This window comes from Haemaphysalis longicornis, unplaced genomic scaffold (genome assembly GCF_048455015.1).
Source record: "Haemaphysalis longicornis isolate Haplotype H1 unplaced genomic scaffold, Haemaphysalis longicornis Haplotype H1 scaffold_9, whole genome shotgun sequence".
NCBI lineage: Eukaryota > Metazoa > Arthropoda > Arachnida > Ixodida > Ixodidae > Haemaphysalis > Haemaphysalis longicornis.
This window is the reverse complement of record NW_027526460.1, coordinates 86,950,527-86,963,739: the sequence shown is the minus strand read 5'-3', so window position 1 is coordinate 86,963,739 and position 13,213 is coordinate 86,950,527. Positions and strand designations below refer to the sequence as shown.

The following is a 13,213-nucleotide window of genomic DNA, read 5'->3' as shown; positions in this document are numbered from 1 at the left end:
TCGCGCTTGCTATTTTTTATATTTACTTATCAAAGAAAGGTCCCAGAAAGGAATGTATGCATTATGGGATGCATTCATTTCTTAATTAACGCCTTCCTTGTCTGAAACTACTCAAAGCCTTTCGATCTCTTTTATGGATTCAGAAGCTTTACAGGTGCTGGCATTCCGAGATCATCTAGTTAGGTTTACGTTAATTGCGCTTGGCAATTTTCGACAACTTAAAAGCTCGCACTTGTTGTGAAGCGAATACTCGAAATGGTGCGGCTTGTCTTGATAACTAAACCCTCAATTTTTTTTTTGTCTGCTCGTGGTAACCACGAATAGGCAAGATGTAATGCATAGCGAAGTACACTAGTAAAGGGGTCGCACAATACCACTGCACACATCGTCGAAATAGCTCACAAATGCGACGAAATACAAATATGCACACACGCAAACAAAAAACAGAGAAAACAAAACAAAGCCGTCGGTTGATGAGAAATTTTTGCGCACAGTATTTTACTTTTGGCTGAGAAAGCGCAGACCAAGCTAGGGAAACGGAGAGAGAGAGAGAGAGAGAGAGAGAGAGAGAGAGAGAGAGAGAGAGAGAGAGAGAGAGAGAGAGAGAGAGAGAGAGAGAGAGGGGACGTATAGACCCCAGAAATGTTTTCTTTGTTGTGGAGCAAACGAATCTCACGTGAGCCACCAATTTTTTTGTGAAATTACCTGAACAGCACGCTAAAAAGAGGGTGAAGAACCTTGTGCATTGTTCTTTCAGAGGAATCGGCAAGAACTAGATACTCCTGTCTACAATGGAGCCACCTTCGGTTGTGCTGCTGAGTCAAAGAACGCGGGTTCGATTCCCGTCCGCGGCGGCCGCTTGTCTGATGGAAGCGAAAAGCGAGAACGCCCGTGTGTTCGAGATTTCGGCGCACGTTAAGCCTCCCCAGGTGGTCAAACTGGATCCGGAGCGCTCCCCTACGGCGCGCCTCAAGCCCAAGTGTAGAGTCGGCGCGTTAAATAAATCAATCAATCAATCAATCAATCAATCAATCAATCAATCAATCAATCAATCAATCAATCAATCAATCAATCAATCAATCAATCAATCAATCAATCAACCAATCAATCAATCAATCAATCAATCAATCAATCAATCAATCAATCAGTCAATCAATCAATCAATCAATCAATCAGTCAGTCAGTCAGTCAATCAATCAATCAATCAATCAATCAATAAATCAATAAATCAATCAATCAATCAAGCAAGCAAGCAAGCAAGCAAGCAAGCAAGCAAGCAAGCAATTAACAGACGAGGCTTGCATAAATCGGAGCACACGTACTGAACAATTCGTTTCAAAGCGTTAGCAACGCTCTTGTCCGACTTAATGAGAACTCTGCTAACGTCCCGTTTTTGTCGAAGTGAGGTTTCCCCCTCGCTATTCTGATCTCTTAACTGCCAAAGATCTGACTTCGAAGTTTAAAAAATGCGATAAAGGGAGCAACCGTGGGTGCCGAGTGCGCTGCGATGGCTCTGCTTGTGGAGCAGCACTTGATAATGTTCACACGCATGCAACCTGGCTTAAAACTTGGCGCATATAGCGTAGCTACGCAGCGCTTACAGTATCATCGACATTCCCCAACTCGTTATAAGTGTACTGGAATACCTTTCAATTTCAAGGAGACGGCTGCACAGGCAGCGCGCATGCGCGGGCGACAGAAGACCCTGAAAGCAAGCTTCACCGCGAGCTGCGCACTGCGCTGCCTCCCTAATGCGAGCCAGCGGCCGAGCGCAAGAAATGCGGGGGCCCACGACCCGCCCTTATATATGCATACATTGACGTTTACACACACATAACCCGTCCGCGCCCGCTTCGGCCTTCAATGCCCATCCACGCAACAAACGACACCACACGATAGACAGCCCCAAGCGGTCGTCGGTAGTTACTCGAAGGTCACATAGCAAAACGAGAGTATAACCAAGCTGAAGTCAAGCGTAAAGACCCAGATGTGGTGTGTACATCTATAGGGGAAAGCTGCGGTGCCCGCGCGCCAGTTGAACCGGCCTTTTCACTTTGGGGGTGTTTCTGAGAGAATGCATTTGGCGAAGCAGGCACAGAGGAACAAATGCCCGCATGCCCTGGCGAGTTCGCCGGGCCGAGTCCATCTTGCGCGTGTAAATTATGCCCCTTCGCGAGCATTGGTTCGCCCTGCGTGCATGTATATGCACGGTGGGTGCCGGTGGAAAATGACGTGCCTTAGCGTGGGCGGCATGATTCTGTTTTGTTGTCTCTTTCGCCGAATTCGCCCGGGTCTGTAAAGATTATGTTGAATATGCGAACTGATTTTCTTTTTGTTTACATTCTTCGGTGGCGGTATTCAGGCCAGTTCGGAGCTCTTCTTCCTATGGTGATGATCTCTGCCGTGGCAGTACATATATACCTCTCGCTTTATATTTCGTTTCCTCCATTTTCGTTCTTTTTCTTTGTTTTGCGCCTAAAGCGTGCAATGCCTTTTAGACCCCTTCACCTGATCTAAAATTAAACAAAAGTCTGATCACGCTCGCTGTGCGCCATCTTTTTAAATTTTAATTTGGAGTATCGATATAGCTTTTTACACTATTTCGACGTCTGTTGTCGCTGCCATTTTTGTGAGTCCCACGTCCATTTAGGTTGGTCATAAAGAAGTGCAGTAGAACCTCGTTGCAACAAAAACACTTTATTCAAATTTTTGCTTTGTTCCAATTGTTTCATGACCTTCGCTTCTGTGAACGAAGAGCAAATAAACCCCTGTTTTAATGAAGCTTCGCTTATAACGAAGTTAGTTTCCTGTATTGCGGAATTCGTTATAACGGATGTTTACTGTATGTGTTGTACTGTATTTGTTGTACTGTATGTGTTGCACTGTATGTGTTGTACTGTACTGCATGTGTTTACTGTACTGGATGTTACTGTATGTGCCATGTATAGCTAAGACAGTACTGCCTGCTTAATATGGCAGTGTGATGTGCGAATATCACACAGGACCATCATTACAATTGCACCTACCAAGCCAGCACAAGCGTGCACAGACTACCTCCCTGTGGCGGGGACCGGTCTACGCAAATTAGTACGCTTTCCCGAGCGACAGCGTATACAGCAATGCTTCGGATACGCTCCAGAGAAGCAATGCTCGGGTGAAAGACGCAGACAAACGAAATGACAAGACCGCGGAACGAACGACTAGGTATCGGAGTCCGTATTTCCGCGCTAATGTAGGGCGGCTTCTTGTCCGTCCACGTCAGACGAGCGCAGTTATCGACCCGGGCAGGAAGGCCCCGGGGCGTTACACGCACAGCGAGCCACAAGTCTCCGTCTGACCAGCCGATAAGAAAAGTCGAAAAAGGAACCAAAGAAAGAAAAAAACATGGGGGAAGTGGGTGGGAGGAGGGAGGGAGGGTGGATACACGGGTCTACAACGCCGAAGAAACCATTGAGTCACCTTAGGGCCAAGCTCATCCCAGCTTCCGCCGAAAAGAGGGGGAAAAAAGGCGACCGTCTGCAGCGCTCTTTAATGAGCTTTCTGCGGAGAAAATGGAAAAAAGAGAGAAGCAAGAGGTTAAAACGGGTGGGAGGAGGCGTGAGCTGATAGCAGGGGTAGAAGAGAAGAAATGACACCGGATCGAAAGAAAGAAGCAAAAAGATGAAATCGTGGCCGGGTAGGAGTAGTGTGGTAGTGGAGCGGTGTGGGCGGACGGTGGCGGCGGCGGCGATGGAGGAGGCGGATATGAGGTCTGAGGAACGTCACCGGTAATTACGTTTCTATTCGCCAAAGTCGGGGCCATTACCGCAAACCCGAGATGCATATCAGACCGAGCCCGCAATAACGATTCCCTTTCGCCCTCTCCCTCTCTCTGCCTTCCCGCGGAGAGCGCGCCGGCGGTTGACGCCCAGGACATAATAACCGTTCGTCGTCGTCGTCGCTCGACGTGGATCTGCGTGAACGGGCGCGTCGTCGCTCGCGTGTGCCGGCCAGAAAACGATGCCATTTACCTGGGAGCTCGGCAGAGATAAGGGTCGACATCCCCCCACCTTCATTTTTTTTTCCGTTGCGAGATACGGTGAAAGATCTGGCTGGGAACTTGCACGCTAGCCCTCCGAACGTTCTCGCCAACCATGCCTGTTTAGGAAGGGATAAAAAGGCATGAACGGAAACCGAAGTAACTTACCAGGATGCGGCTGAAGGCGGACTTGGCTGACGAAATGTCGGGACGATACCTGCGCGCAGAAAACGAGAATCGGAAGAGTGCAGCGACAGGTTCGTTATGAATGTTTGCCAAGGGAAAAAGTGAGCTGAATAATTTTGTAACCCTCTAAGGAGAGGCAATCTCTGATACGTGTGCTACGTGAGACAAATTGAATAGTACTTAGAGCATAACGTTCACGGTAGGAGGCGTCAACAAGTCTGGGGCAGTGAAAATGCCTTTGCCAACTTTATCGCTAATGCTCACCGGAAAACGGCCCCAACTTTACTTTTATCAAAACTTCCCGAATACAACTACTATACGAGATTTGGTCGATACGACGACTCTATCCTTAATTCGAGTTTTCATTTACTTGTCGTTATTAGATGCGACGCCCAGAGCATCTCTTGTCGGCGGCCCTGTCCTTCCTGCGTGCGTCCGTTGTTGTCCGCAGCCACTCTCCCGCTCTCCTCTCCGATAGCGAACACTCTCTCGCGAGGGGCATTGGATTGGATTCGATTGGATTGGCTTGGCTTGACTTGGATTGGATTGGATTTGGATTGGATTAAAGTGGATTGTGTTGGATTGTGTTGCGTCATAGCCGCGGCAGACACACTGGCGCCGGCGCGTGCCCAGGTGAGAGGGTGTGCGGCCCAGCGCGCTCTCACTCCGCCGGTGGGCGGCGCTGCGCATATAACCGGTGTGCCGCTCTCCGGCGGCCTTTCGGTCGACGGTTGCCCTCCGCTGCGCTTGAACCCCCTCAGCGTCGCATCACACCAGGGTTCCCGCGAGGGGAGGTGGGCGTAATTTTTAGTTCTCAGTGAGATTTCGGCGCACGTTAAAGATCCCCAGGTGGTCAAAATTAATCCGGAGCCCCTCACTACAGCGCGCCTCTTCGCCTGTGTAGCGTCGGCGCATTAAGCCCCTCAATCAATCAATCGAGTAGTTCTCAGTGACGTTGTAAACGTTAAAGAATTCCCGCCTGCGGTCACTACATGGACATCTGCGATAGGAATATGCTTACAAAAAACAGCCGTAACCCTGTTTTATCGAGAACTTCCCAACAAAAATTACACGACAATTAGAACCTAAGACGACTATCATTTCGGCAAGTTTAATTTCGTTGCCATTGTTAGCTGCCTAGTTCACTGTGAAGTTGTGAATGATGCGGAGTTGATTTGATTGATTGATTGATTGATTGATTGATTGATTGATTGATTGATTGATTGATTGATTGATTGATTGATTGATTGTAAGGTCTAACGCGCCGACGCAACGCAGACGATGAGGCGCGCCGTAGTGGAGGGCTCCGGATTAATTTTGACCACCTGGGGTTGCGCCGAAATCTCGAACACACGGGCGTTTTTGCTTTTCGCCTCCATCAGAAAAGCGGCCGCCGCGGCCGGGAATCGAACCCGCGACCTCGTGCTTAAATGATGCGGAGTTGACCTCTGCTGTCAATACATGAGCGTATACGCGAGGAGTACATTGTTTACGGAAAATAGCTGTAACTTTTGTTTCACCGATACTATACCGCAACAACGTATGCGACAATTGACCGCTGCGGCGTGTTTCATTTCGTTGCCATCATTAGTTACTTCACAGAGAAGTTGTAAACGTTATAGAATCCTCGTCAGCTGTCAGTACATCGGTATCTACGGGAGAAGTATAGTGCGGCTCCTGCATACAAGCAAGTATTTGAGGTTTAGAATAACCGAAAAAAAAAACCATTTTCAATGAGACATGGGTATATATTCAAACACATGTGCGCGAACTCTTGAAGCTTTCAGCGTGTAAATATTTATCTAGTTGCACTTGCAAAGTTGAGGTTGAAACGAAAACGGCACGTTGAATATTGTGGCCTATACATTTCGCACACGATGTCAACGAATACGCCGGTCGCATCACGATAGCAGTTTGCGGGCATCAAGCTGCGTTTGACGATGGTCTTCTCCCCACTGCACCCACGCCCTGTGGTGCTGCCTCTGCTGCAGAATTAACCCTGCCGTGGTGAGACTAGCGTGAATCGGAGGATAACTTTCACTGCCATTGTTCTCGCTACGACTGGTTTCTGTGCATGTCAAGTTTATAAGCGCGACTTAGTAGAAGTCCCGCTCAGTATGGCGGCGAATGGGTTCCAAACTGCCCCCAGGAAGCGGCCTCGAATTATTTGTTTTGGATGTGACTGCATCTCATTCACTCGCCTTGTCCCTCCATACGGCGTTGTTGTTGTCCGTCCACACCCCTCCCCCATTCTCCTCGCCGCGCAAGCTGCGCTCTCCGCCGCTCACCCCCTCTCCTCTCCGATAGCGAACACTCTCTCGCGAGGGGCATTGGATTGGATTCGATTGGCTTGGCTTGAATTGAATTGAATTGAATTGAATTGTATTGAATTGCATTGCATTGCATTGTATTGGATTGGATTGGATTGGATTAAAGTGTATTGTGTTGGATTGTGTTGCGTCGTAGCCGCGGCAGGGGGTTCACGGCACGTTTCACGCGATGGGAGAATCAACTTAACGGAAACAACAACGGAACCCCCTATGCGTTGCATCTACACAGGGGTTCCCGCGAGGGGAGGTGGGAGTAATTTTCAAATTCTTTTGAAATCTACGGCTGGGCAAGACTCAGGCTATCGAATAAACTGGCCAGAAATAAACAGTTCCGCAAACTCTCAGCCATAAAAAAAAAGCAGTGGCTTAGCTCGGCTATGCCAGGATATACGCAGCGTGGCCTAAGGGTCAGCTGGTTATTCTTAGCTTTCCTGGTTGCTTAGGATAGCTTGACTACCATGCTTGCTGCTGCTTCAATGACACACACACACGGTATACGCATTGTGTGAAGTATATTTATCAAGCGTCACCAATCGCCCAGAGCTAAGCTGGTTCCACAGGCGCACGCCGGTGTTGCTGCGACGCACGAGCCATCGGTTCCACACCCGGCCACCCCTGGCATGATAATCAAGTGGACCGGGCCGCCACGTGCGGAACGGAGGCCGGCGAAGACGCTTGGCGCGTGGGGTGTGTGAAAGACGCCGGGAAGCGAGCAACGTTCGGTGCGCCGTGTGACGTCACTACTCCTCGAGTATGCGTAGCACGGCTCTCCAGGAGCCACGCGAAACTGCTCCACCAGTGATGGCGAAACGGCCAAACATCCCGTCACGCAAGGAGTTCCTCAAGGCGGCGTCTTGAGCCCGACGCTTTTTAGCATGTGTCTTATACGCCTCCCAACAGTCCTGCCCAAAGGTGTCAACATTTCACTTTACGCAGACGACATCTGTATCTGGGCTTCAGGCAGGAACCGTCGAAACATTCACGCCACACTCCAGAATGCAATTCTGAAGATAAGAAAATATCTCAGATGCTGCGGTCTCATATTTTCCCCGGAGAAGTGTGCTGCGATAGCATTCACGCGGCGCGATGTTTCACGTTATACGCTCACCGTAGAGGGCACTCCAATACCATATGTCAAGTCGTACAAGATTCTCGGTGTCACGTTTGACCGCTCAATGTCATGGGCCCCACATATTCTGCGACTGAAGGAGCGGCTTCTGTGCTTTGTGCGCATTCTGCGTATGCTCGGTGGGAGTTCGTGGGGCTGCCCTGTATCCCCACTCTTTTGCCTATATAAAGCTCTTTTTGTCGGCCTCTTGCGTTACAGCCTGCCGGCCCTACATCAGCTATCGCCTACAAGCCTGAAGGTAATAGACTCAGTGCTGGCAAAAGCTATGCGCACCTGCCTGGGTCTACCTAAATGCACATCGACGGTTGGAACCCTTTGCGAAGCTCGGTGCTTTTCCGCCACAGTGCTACAACGCCAAGAGATCCTTCGAACGTCTTTGCGCCATTTGACTCGGTGTCATACGCATCCTTTGGCAGACCTCTCCACACAGTATGCAAGACACTTGCTTCCGGCGAATTTTCAACAGCCTCAAAAGTCGATAGTAGCCCCGTGGGTACTGGCGCCATGGAAAATTTGCACGACGATACCCGGAATTAGCAAAAAGTCTGCCATGCCTGCGGCCGCGCTCAAGTTCTTCACACTCGAGTATATTTCCAGCACTTACAAAGGCTACACACATGTTTATGCGGATGGCTCGGTTCGCCCGGGCTCATCCGCCATCGGCGTGTGGATCCCATCAGCCCGGTGCACTATCGAAAGAAAACTTAGCCATGAAACATCCTCGACTGCTACCGAGCTGGCAGCTGTGAGGGCTGCACTTGATTACATCAGCGGCCATCATGCCCAGCAATGGGTAATAATCCTCGACTCGCGCAGTGCCTTACAAGCGCTCCGAAAGCTTAACAACAACCGCAGTCAGCTTGTATGTGAAATTGCCGAAATTCACACAATGGCAGTGCGCGAAGGCCATGAAATCACTCTTCAGTGGGTACCTGGTCACTCGGACATACAAGGCAACATTAGATCCGACGCAGCCGCCAGCGCAGGCCACTTGCTGAGCAACACAACCCAGCTTCCTTTCTCCCGAGAGGACAGCAACGCCCTTATCCTCGCAAGTGGATGGGCTGCACAAAGGTCGGAGTGGCAGGACCCTCACCGCAGGTATCTGCCACTGCACGCTATTGACCCGCATTGTGACTTCCGATTTCCACGCGGCCTCAACAAGCGGTGTGAAGGAGTTCTGCACCGACTGCGCCTGAATGTGGCGTTTACTCGGAGTTTTAAGTTTAAGATTGGTTGGGAAGATTCCCCCCTGTGCCGGACTTGCGGTGTGCGCGAGACTGTAAATCACTTGCTCTGCGTCTGCCCTCGATACGCTGCTGCGCGAAAAACTGCAGCGAGCTCCCTCTCTCGTGTACGTCATGGAGGCAGCCTCGAACTTTTTCATTTTCTTGGGCCTTGGGCCAATAGTGCTGACAGTACCTTAGGTACAAAAGTACTGCTCCAGTTCCTACGAGAGACTGAACTGGACAAATCTCTCTAGATCAGAGACAGAGCAAGTGTGTCACGATATCTTCTCTTTCGCACTGTGGCGTTCATCTATTTATTTTTCTTGGGTTGGTGTTACTTTTTTTCCCGTCATTTACTTTTCATTTTGTTTGAGCGTTTCCATTAACGATTTTCTTTTCAATTGTATTTTTTTTGTCCGGACTCTGTTAGCAGCAATCTCTTGTTTTTTTTTGTCCTTTTTTTTCATTTTTTTTAACGCTTCATGTTTGTCTTCTTCCTACTGTAACCCTGATGTCTGATATGCACCACTCATCAACGTAGTCACCCCCCATCTGGTGTAGCAAGCCTTGTCCCTAGCAGGGCTGACCTCACCAGTTCACATTAAAGAGCATTCTCTCTCTCTCAACCTCGGCCAGTGGAGTCACGCTACAAAAACGGCGCGAGTGCGGAGCGGACAAACGCGCTAACATTTAACTCCCAGCCGCGCAGAAAAGAAGACCCGAGAGTCCGTTCTTATTCCTGTCGTGAAGAGAACCTAGAACTGCGCGCGCCATCTGTTGTAGCGCGGAAGAACTACACGCCGCGCTCCAAGTCGATTAATGCTTCCTTAGGGAACTGGCTTGCCGTTTTTTTTTTTTTTTATCAAGAGGGACTGACCTGTTAACTTTGCTATGGGACGCACTATTTCATGAACTACGGACCTAAAAACCATCGTGCACCAAGACTAAAAGCTTTACAAATACATATCAATATTCACAACGGCCTGGTTTAGAGATGTGTCACTTCTGTACTGAAACACACAATAAAATAATACTCTTGTATTATTTTTATTATTTTATTAGTCAGTAGTATTAACTCTATGTGTTTGCTAGACCGCTAGCGCCGTCTAGTGAAAACTGGATAAATCAAAATGCGTTTCTCGTTAATTTTTTACCTCAGTAAAGAATGGGTATATTCCTAAAAGCAGCAAGCTAGATCATAAGGAATATTTCTATGAATTTGTGAATGTTTTTTCTTGCGACCTCGACCTAGGATCGAAAATTTTCGGCGTCTTTATCTGCCCGACCCTCCTTGGCCTCCACGCCATATGGAGAAACATAATGGCTGTTAGGAATAATAACGTGACCGCCACGTTCACAGTTTATTATTTTGCATAAAACGTAGTTGCGAGCTGAGAGAAGTGTATCTTTCACACCAATTTGACGGTGATGTACTGAACATAACGAGCGATTTATTTCTGCCTGTTCGAAGCAGGGAAGCGGTATTTCCTGACATCTTCCACTAGGTTGAGCCTGCATTTGCTTAATGTTGTTGTCCAGTCAGGTACTAAAGAAAAATATTAGGCTCGAAGGGAACCAGCCATTGTTGTCTCCGGTGCCGCCCAATCCATTATCGCGGAGAGAGCGGAACGCTAACAGCCATCAAAACCTGCTGATGGGTGATGCGCAGCTCGAGAGCAATGCCTGCATTCGCGCGCATAGTACTGGGAGTTTTACTGCCAAGCAGTATACCTTTAACCAGCCAACGAAATTTTCGTGTCCGCGTCAGAAGAAAACTCCAGGCTACTACTGACTACACACAAAAAACCCCCAGGCTACTACTGGCTACACAAAAAATAACCCCAGGCTACTACTGGCTACTGGCTACACCCAGGCTACACAAACAAACTACTTGCACCATCAGGGATCGAACCTGGGCCGAACAGAAGCGAAGCGGGAGCCCGTCGTCTTGCCGACTAAGCTACGCCCACACGTGGAGGCGGGTGAGACAGACGGTGATTTGCATTCAGCGTCTGGGGAGGGGAAAGGCGCTTTTTGGAGGCGACACATGAAACAAGAGTGAGAGGAGGTAGAGAGAGATGTGACGCCATACCCGTGCGTGACGCCCTACTCCTCACCCTTCGAAACACGCTTCTCTCCGATTTAATTCCCGTGACGCTGCTGCTTTGGGACGCCGTCCCCGCGAATATCAGGTATCGCTGGCAGTCTCTGGTTTCAGTCGTTGTAGAACCACGTGTGTGAATTCGTGACGCCGCATGGGTAATCGTTGTGGGTGTCGTTTACAGCTTCGCAGTCCAACCACCTTCCCAGCGTGGATTGGAGCTAATTTTTTTTGTTCACGGACACGAAAACTGCACGGAACGCTAGCCATGTATACCTTCGCTGTAAAGCGCGCGCAGGTAGTTGGCACAGAAGGCGAGTTAACGCACGTTAACAGGGCTTGAAATAGTGGTGTTGATGCCAGTTGGTGGCCCATAAAAGTAGCGCACACCCACTTAGGGGGATCGGCCAAGAAGAGTTTATTTTGTTCATGAAATTTCAGCATGTACATTACTTTTTATTACTCACAGGATTCTTCCGACAAGACGAGGAAGAAGAAGATGATATTGCAGCCTGCCCCCACTGATGGCCAATCCCCCGCGTGGGTACGCGCCATGACATAAGGAACCAACCAACCAACCAACCGACTGATGAAGTGCTTGTTCTTCAAAGGACCCTTCGGATAAGAAGACAGCACTGCAGTTCGCCCACCGCTGAGGACTGATTATGCTACTCTTTTCACGTCGACTGCCGGCCGAGACAGACCTGCGTGCGGGCGACTTCTTCGACTGCCAATACGCCTTCGGCCACGGATGGTTCCAGCGCGGCGTGGCAGTGTTCACTCGTATCGGCGTGCTTTGCTGCACTGCCACACGCAGGCGTTCAAGCTGGTCTCGAGAGACCTGGACCACTGGTGCCGCCCGCCGAGTGACGTCAACATGTCCCAGGCCGCGTGGAAGAACGCGGACATTCCGGTGCAAGCCGACGGCCGATTTAGCCACTGCTTCGTGTACAGCGACCTTGGAAACCCCAACAACACGGAGACGGTGAGCGCCTCGAACGAACCCACATCCATGGCTGGGCTCGTCGTTTTTGCTGCGAAAGCTGCAAATGCCACGACCACGTTTGGAGCGTCCGTGTCAAAGAGCACTTTGGGTTCCCCTCCTCTTCGGTTTGAGCCGAAGGGGAGGAGAAGGAAACATTTTATTTAAAGCTGGGGCTAGGGGAGAGGGACGTGGCGGAGGAAACGATAGTCTCCGCAACCTGGGCGCCCCGGTTGATTAGTGCCAATTGCACTCACGGGCCAGAGCTCTCCAGGGCCTGTTTCCAGTGTGAGGGATGAGGAAAAGGGGGGAAAGGGATTGTTGGGACACTCGCAGGGAGAGCGCTAGCAGGTGACCGTTGCGAGGCATTAGAGAGTAGAGAGTTATAGCAGAGCGGGGAAGCGGTCCCGGGTACCCGGTACGCCTGCGCATGCGCACAACTAGTTTTTTCGCCTCTGCGCACAAGCAGTGGCGCCGGTTGCAGTGAGAATGCGGGAATATTGAATTGAATTCGGTAAACCTCTATTGCGTGTATCATGGGAGGACCGAGACTAGACGGGAGGGGTGGAAAGAGGTGAAATAGCGTGAGAGGTGGACGGTGAAAGTGAAAGAGGTGGAAGTGGAAGAAGAAGAGTGAAAGCGAGACGTGAAAGAGGTGAAAGAAAGTGAAAGAAAGTGAATGTGAAAGAAAGAAAGTGAAAAGGGCAAAAGTGATAGAGGTAAAAGAGGTGGAAAGAGGTGAAATAGCATGAGAGGTGGACGGTGAAAGTGAAAGAGGTGGAAGTGAAAGAAGAAGAGTGAAAGCAAGAGGTGAAAGAGGTGAAAGAAAGTGAAAGTGAAAGAAAGTGAATGTGAAAGAAAGAAAGTGAAAAGGGCAAAAGTGAAAGAGGTAAAAGAGGTGGAAAGAGGTGAAATAGCGTGAGAGGTGGACGGTGAAAGTGAAAGAGGTGGAAGTGAAAGAAGAAGAGTGAAAGCGAGAGGTGAAAGAGGTGAAAGAAAGTGAATGTGAAAGAAAGAAAGTGAAAAGGGGAAAAGTGAAAGAGGTAGAAGAGGTGGAAAGAGGTGAAATAACGTGAGAGGTGGACGGTGAAAGTGAAAGAGGTGGAAGTGAAACAAGAGTGAAAGCGGGAGGTGAAAAAGGTGAAATAAAGTGAAAGTGAAAGAAAGAAAGTGAAAGGGGAAAGAGGTAAAAGAGGTGGGAAGAGGTGAAATAGTGAAACTGAAAGAGGTGGAAGTGA

At 49.4% G+C, this 13,213-nt stretch overlaps 1 long non-coding RNA gene across 2 annotated transcripts in view; it reads right to left on the bottom strand.

Moving 5' to 3' along the window:
- LOC144152231 (uncharacterized) overlaps positions 1 to 13,213 on the bottom strand; it is a 388,069-nt gene that overhangs the window by 296,190 nt on the left and 78,666 nt on the right. For both annotated transcript variants that reach the window (XR_013319112.1, XR_013319111.1), the window contains exon 2: positions 4,187 to 4,235. This is a non-coding gene — a long non-coding RNA (uncharacterized LOC144152231). The remainder of the gene's footprint in view (positions 1 to 4,186; positions 4,236 to 13,213) is intronic.